The sequence below is a fragment of the Apium graveolens genome, chromosome 1 (genome assembly GCF_009905375.1).
Source record: "Apium graveolens cultivar Ventura chromosome 1, ASM990537v1, whole genome shotgun sequence".
In the NCBI taxonomy this organism is placed as follows: domain Eukaryota; kingdom Viridiplantae; phylum Streptophyta; class Magnoliopsida; order Apiales; family Apiaceae; genus Apium; species Apium graveolens.
Window position 1 is genome coordinate 91,433,706 of NC_133647.1, and position 7,866 is coordinate 91,441,571.

The following is a 7,866-nucleotide window of genomic DNA, read 5'->3' on the forward strand; positions in this document are numbered from 1 at the left end:
CAACAACAGTATAACGGGTAGAAAACTTGACTGAGCGATTGGGGTGGTAAAAGGCCTGAGACAAGTCTGGTAACCTATAAACAACATATAAGTTGGAATTAAACCAAAGTCGCTTAAGAATCTAGACTTTAACCAATTAGACTCTAACGCTTGCTTTTGCGCTTAATGATTCACTTACGTCGCTCGAGTACCCTCGGCTCCACCATTTTTAATAAATTAACCATTAAGAATTTTGAAGCGATTCTTTCGCTAGTACCTTACCAACTGCCTAATCCACTTAAAATAATTGTTTCATACCCCAATTAGTCATTTAAAGTCCTTAACCAAGGTTTCAAAGTAAGGCGAGGGGTAATGGTTCGGTCGCGAAACGCCGTTACTTAAAACGGTCGTTTCTCCTAAACAGTACATCGGATTCAAACGAACCACATATCAAAACGAAGCTCGTAACATGAACTATCTAATCATGGCAGTGGTCAAAACCTAACAGTGAGTTCTCGGGTCCTGATGTTAAGAACAAAACAGTCTAAAGTAAATCGGACATTACGACGGCTATATTTACGCGATTACCAATTTTTATCCTACTCCAAATCAACCACCAATCAACCACAATTCAACCATACAACCAAACTCCATACATAAAATGCTACAACAGCCCCAACAACTCAATATTTCCAATTTACACTACTTCCCAATCATGAACTAAAAGCTTACATAAGTTCTTTAACTAATCAACAAGATTTACAACTCCAAACAAATCACAAAACCAGCACATCTCTAAATACACAATAATCAAGCTTCTCATGAACCATTCCAAACACAAAAACTCTAAATATACAAAAGTAGGGCTAGGGTATGAGTTTATACCTTCCTTGGTGAGTAAAAGTAACTAAGGAGCTTGGAATCACCCTTGAAAGTCCTTACCAAAGCTTAATCTAAACAAAAACTCAAGAACAAAATTTCAAGTTCTTGAAAAACACTATTCACCAAGAACTTTGATGAATTGATTAGCTATGTTAAACATGGAATCTTGAGCTTAAACTTATGGCTCATCTAAGTTATGAATTATGGAAGCTAAAGAAACAAACCTCTTGAATTATGAAGGTGTGTAGCTTGATATTTGAAATTTTTCCTTTGCTTTTCATGGAAAAGCCGAGAGCAATAGATGGGGGAAGAAGAGAAATGAGTTTGTTTTGGTTGCTTTTGATTTTGGTGATTGTGAAATGAATACTTGGTGGAGATTGCTTTGATAAAGTGATGACATCACTTGGATGACCTCACCTCCAAGCCACATGTCTTTCCCTTAAGGTTTGATGATGTCACCTTCTCTTTAAACCACTTGTTTTAGCTTTTCTTGAAAGTTTCCTTCCTATTCTACTTGTATGTGCTTGTCCCTTGGTCGTTTATTTATTTTATGGTTCGCTTAACTCTGTTCTCTTTCTTTGTTTAAGGGATCACATCTGGGATCTTATTACTTGGGTTCCCCTAAATCTTTCTCAATATCTTATAATCCTTTAATGATCCTCTCTTATAATCCTTGAACTTAAATCCCTTTAACCAAGTTACCTTATACTCAATTCTTTCGGTATCTGGTGGATTTTCGGGAAAAATCAAAGTGTTCGGATTTGGATTCTGGCGATCTTTACATACACTTATATACCACATAGAGTACTAATAATATCTCAGAAGATCAATAAAAGAACCCCTACATAGTGTGGTATGAAAAGTTCTCTTATTCAGCATAATCGGCAAAATCACTATTCATAAGGGTTTCAAAAATTCCAAAAATTGGGGTTATTATAGTCTCCCCTCCTTAAAAGGATTCTGTCCCGGAATAGGATAGAAAATGAATAGGGATGCTCTCTTAGCATTGCACTTTCTAACTCTCAAGTCAATTTTCCTACATTGTGGTTCTACCATCAAACTCTGACTAGTTTGATAGCCCTTCTCCCAAGCACTTGTTCCTTTTCAACCTATAACCTTTCCTGGTTGCTCCATATAGGTTACGTCGGGTTGCATGTCTATGCGCTCATATGCCCTTATTTGTCTGGCATCCGAATTATACTTCCTTAATATTGATACGTGGAACACGTTATGAACTTGCTACATGTTCGGGGGTAGGGCTAGCTCATATGCTAACTTCCCAATACGTCTTAATACCTCAAAGGGCCCAACAATTCGTGGGCTTAGCTTTCCTTTCTTTCCGAACCTCATCCATCCTTTCTAAGGGAATACCTATAACAGCACTAGGTCCCCTACTTCCTATTCATTGTCCTTTTGTGTCAAATCAACATACTTCGTGTGCCCATCTTGGGCTACTACCAGTCGTCCTCTGATTAAATCTATTATATCCTTGGTCCTTTGGACCACTGCTGGTCCGAGCATCTTGCGCTCTCCAACTCCATCCTATCATAAGGGAGATCGACATTGTCTTCCCTCAAGGATCTTATAAGGCGATACCTCGATACTGACATACGATCGATTATCGTGAGAAAACTTAATCCGCGTTAAGTGATCATTCCAAATTCTTTCAAGTCTATTGCACCGACTCTCATCATAGCTTCTAGCATTATAGCTTTTGCTTCTCAATACCCATTCTTTTCCAGTTCGTAGTCGTTACTATCTTCCGTACATAATACTATACTGGTTACACTTTTGCTTGTTAGCGTTCTATAACCTTTTAATAACCACGTTAACCTTAGTATCACGAACGTGTTAGAATCAGAATACCACCGTACTGATACTACTTCCTTTCTTGCTGCTTCTATCTTCGAAAGCTTGATACATCATATAGAAGTAAAGGAATTTGTTGAGAGATCACTATGATCATGAACACTTGTTATATCGCATAGTTATTACAGAAGGTGGCCAGACTTTAGTACTTGACAAGCAATTAAACAATAGATGTTATCCTACTAGACTTCTATCACAGAGATAGATAGTCATTCAGCAATACCTCCCCTTCTGGAAGGGTTGTTCTTCTCAGCTTACATGAAATGAAAAGGAGAGAAAAGAATGAATTGAAGAGAATTGTATATATATTAAAATATATACTGCCATAAAATATCTGGCTTGAAATCTACCTCTGAACTATAGAGGTTTATCATAGGAGAACAAAACATATATGTATATAAATCAACATTAAGCATTATAGCATCGTATTTCACATGCCTAATTATTTTTGATATTCCGTCCATCATTCTATGGACCCATGCTCTTCCTCGAGCTTATACACAATCACCTTTGAAACTCCCTTGACATCGAAAATCAAATCTGGGATTTCATTCTAGACATCATCGTTACTAGAATTCTATGCTTGCACCGCAACCTTCTTCGTATAGTAATACGACTCTCTATTCCTAAGAAGGAATAAATATTCAATAGGTAGATAATCAATTTAATTAGTCTATCAATGATAACTTATACATCACCACGACCCGATTAGTGGTACTCAATCTTAACATCCATTCTAATACAACTCTTACGGTTGTAATCGACTCATTACTCACAAAATCATTGCTGCATTACTATGGCCCATCGCTGACCCACTGTAGTCATTCGTTTTCCTTGGATCTTAATAGTTAACCATACGGAGTCCATACCTGTCGTATCAAATTCTTCTAAGGAGTTAACATAATCACCATTCATAATTCATGATGAACACTCCAGATCCTGACGTACTTTCATGACATGAAGCAGATAAAATTGCAGAAGAGTTTTAATCAAAAGTAACGATAGCAAGTTAATACCATTCCTAATCATATGCCTTCAATAGAAGACTTAACTCAAAGGTTCGTTTAGTCCTTTTTGAAACATGGTCCTGGATTATTCTCAAGATAGGACCTTCTAAGATAGATAGCCCGCTCATGGCGATTACACGAATCAAACCTTTACCAAACTACTATTACGGTTGGCTATTGCACAGTCATCAGAAGGAACGTCAATCTTCCAAACCATAATACAACCTTCACGGATTCAACCATTATCACTATATTCCTCTGGCACGAGCGCCTATGATTGTCCTTTTACACTTAAAGTATCGGCCACCTCTTTGGCCTTTCCTGATAGTAAAATTTCCTTACAATCAATGTCTTTTAAATGATCTTCAACTAAATTTTCTACCTCATTTCCAATCACTACTTGCATGAAAATGCTCTTCCTTACGCTTTGGTGAAAACATATATCACCATTTTTCCATAAGTTATTGCCTCGGTCTTTTAGAGGTTAACATTGTCACAACTGACTCTCGATCATACTTATGACGTCTCTTATCTTGGGTCCTACATGTTTTCACCAATCTCGACCTTCATTGGGTCGATCTATACTTTCTTATGGTTCAACACGTGCCCACCTGGCATCATTATAATTATGTCATATTTCCTTTATCAAAATTTCTATTCTTGAGAACTTTGAATATTACTTTTTTCCTTATAAAACCTCTTAGGTTATTCTTGAATCATTCCTCCTGTATTCCCTAGATACAGGGCATATCAAAATACCATTTACTAATACCAGAATCAGTGTCTATATACTTCTGAAAAATTTCTCCACTGATCCTTAAAGGTTGTTGTTACCTTAATCCTTTCCAATTCATACTGTCAAACTCATACTATCCTTATTAAGGGTGAAATGCCAACCTTTATGCATTCCCCTAGGATTCATTTTAAGTTACCGATGTTCTATCCTTAATTCCACCTTTAGAAAAAGTACATGCATCCTTCCATGGATAAATCAAAATCATATATCCCTGACGAGGGTGTCTTATTCAATCATTCCCACCTCGATAGTATATGCCTAATTTTACAATAACATCTGTATTCAAAATGAGGTCAATCAATATGGCCTCCAAAAGATAATAACGGTTATCCGCTTTTCTTTCCTAATTTGGTAATGACAACAGGGATTACTGGAAGATATTGGTCGTGTTCAACGTGAACTTCTTCTTAATAATTCCTTATTTACTCTTGTTATTTATCTCAACAGTCATCTCAATATTGGGATATCTCTCATACCTGGCGTCTCCCTTTCTGGGTATCATGCCACTGGTCTTACACTTCACATTCTTGAAGGTCACTTCCTTCATCCAATTTTCCTAATTTCTTACTTTCTTGTCTCTTCAGTCTATTCGCGTCTCATTATTTATCCTTCGAACTATCCCAAGGTTTCCCCGAATCCTTCCAACTTGAAGGGGGTACAACATATATATCTCTTATGCCTTCAACCATCAACTTTAACTCATGGTGAATCATCCTCATCCTGACGATCATATATTTTTCTATTTCTATTACTACGAGTCTTTAGGGATTCCTCATACCTGACTCCCTTATCATTCCTCAAACTCTATTGCCTTTATGCTCCTTTTCACTTCAGTTTCTTTTTTATTTTCCTTTCTCTTACAATCATTTTACGTATCCACTAATCATTGACTTCAAACATCACGTCGTTCTAGGATTCTTGTCCTCCAGACGAATCTTGACAACTTTTACAATCTTAGATTCATAATTCATCATATTCGTCTGCCTTTATTCTGGCTCTTAAAGCTTTTACACTATCTCCATAACCTTGGAATTTACTTTCTCGAAAAAATTTTGACTGAACTTTAATCAGTTTATCATAACCTCTTGCTCCGTGCCTTTCTTGGTCTTTCACCAGTGGGTGGTCTCTATCTTAGGAGGGTAAGTGACAAAAACAGTCTTTTGTGATTCGTCAATCATTTAGAATCTCAAATGATTCATGTATTTCCTTTAGCCAGGCTCTTGCCTCGACTGGGTCAGCTTGTTCCTTGGAACTCTGAGAGCTTAGCGACTTAAAGAACCTGAAAGAATTTCTCACCGCATTGTTTCCTCAGGGTGGTGGTTGGGGATAATAGTCTAAGTTCTGTCTAAAAAGGTCCATAAATTGTCGTATAGGAATACCGTCTCGGGTCCCCTTTCCTTACTCGACTCCCGTTTCCTTAGTCTGAACGTTCCCTCATTCTCCCCATAATCGGGGTCATCCTACATGTTTTAAATCCTCATTTTCCACTCCATTATGTTATGGGTTCCTTCTATCTTGATGGCGACCTCCCTGACTATCACGTTCAGGGTTTGCTCTAAATCTTATTCCTCAAACTAGCTTTCATCTAAGATTTCATCTTTAAGCTCTTGAACATTTGGAACCCAAATTCTGTAGGAATACCTCATTATTCCCTTATCATCTTTCTCGGTATTAATCTCTTATCTATTTGTTGGCTCTCTGCCTTCATTCATCACTTTTTCTAGCATAATATGTTCTTTTCCAATAATTCGGGCTGTATTGCAATCTCAAACAGCTTTTCGGTACCGGCTCCGGTTACCTTCACTTCTATTTCCATTTTCTCAAAATCTCTAATCAACTCTCTTAGAGACAATATCATCTTGAGTTTCTCCTTTCTACTAAGGGCATTAGCCACCATTTTGGCTTTCCCTGGATGATAAAGAATCTCATAATCGTAATCCTTGATTAGCTCTAACCACCTCATTTGGCGCATGTTAAGCTCTTTCTGCTTGAAAATATACTAGAGCACTTATGGCTTATGTAAATCTCACACTTCTCTCCATACAAGTAGTGCCTCCAATCTTTAGGGCAAAACTATTGCCACGAGCCCAAGCTTATGGGTGGGGATATCGAATTTTATATTCCCTTAATTGTCTTGACGCATACGCGATTACCTTGCTGTGCTGTATAAGAAGCACCCTAATTCCTTTTGCGAAGCGTCACTACACTTCACAAAATCTCATTTTCCATCCGGCAACGCCAACATAGGGGACGTCACCAACCTTTGCTTCAGTTCTTAAAAGTTGTTCTCACATATCTCTGTCTATTCGAACTTCTCAGTCTGACGAGTAAGCCGCGTTAAAGGGGCTACTATCTTTACAAACTTGAACAAACTTCCGGCAGTGACCGGCCAATCCTACCTCTGGTAGTCGCCCTAACCATGGTTATCAATTCCTCAGCGATCATCTCTTCAGTCTTGTTAGGATCCTCCACGAGATCCTTCTCAACAACAATCCCTTCTGGGACAACATCCTCAACCGCTACATCCTCAATATGAATATCATCCGGTCCCTCATTAGGGTGTTCCATTGGATCCACAATCTGATCCCCAATCAGTAATAAAACATCATCTCGCTGTTACTCCTCAACCTCAAGGTTCGAAGTCCCGCTACTAAATACGATAACGAACTACGCTTCTATCACGATATTTATAAGGGTTCCCATAAGGGTTTTAACTGTCAGTACTACGTTAGGTAGCCCGACTATGAACTTGGCAAGAGTTCTTATTATCTTAGTGAACTTATTATCTTAACATCACATCATCTCTGAGGTTTATAACGCTTAGCTCTGATACCATTTATGTAACACCCCCAAATCCGGGGTCGGGGATCCAGGTTGTCACGAGTTCCATTTCCCTTAATAACACCCAATCTTAATAAACAACCAACTACTGCGTACTGTGACCCCACAATAAACACACACACCACAAGTTATATTCTCAGAGATGAACATCCAAAAATAACACAAGTCATTTTATTCCAAAATTATAAGCCATTACACCTCAAAAGGGTTTCGAAATAAATTTACATATTCTTTGCCATTATTACAATTCATAATATACATAAGTCTGGTACATCAATAGTTGAAAACCTAGCCTATTGGTAGTTCCTACCTCAGCTACGGCGGCATCAACGCCTACAGGAAACTGCGGAACGTTTCCTATCCGCTCATCAATTGGGAGCTTGATCCTGTTCATCTTGTCTATCTGTTATTGTGTGATGAAAGAAGAAAGCAAGGGTGAGCAACAAGCCCACCGAAATAAAAGGTATAATAATTAACAATATATGAGCATTC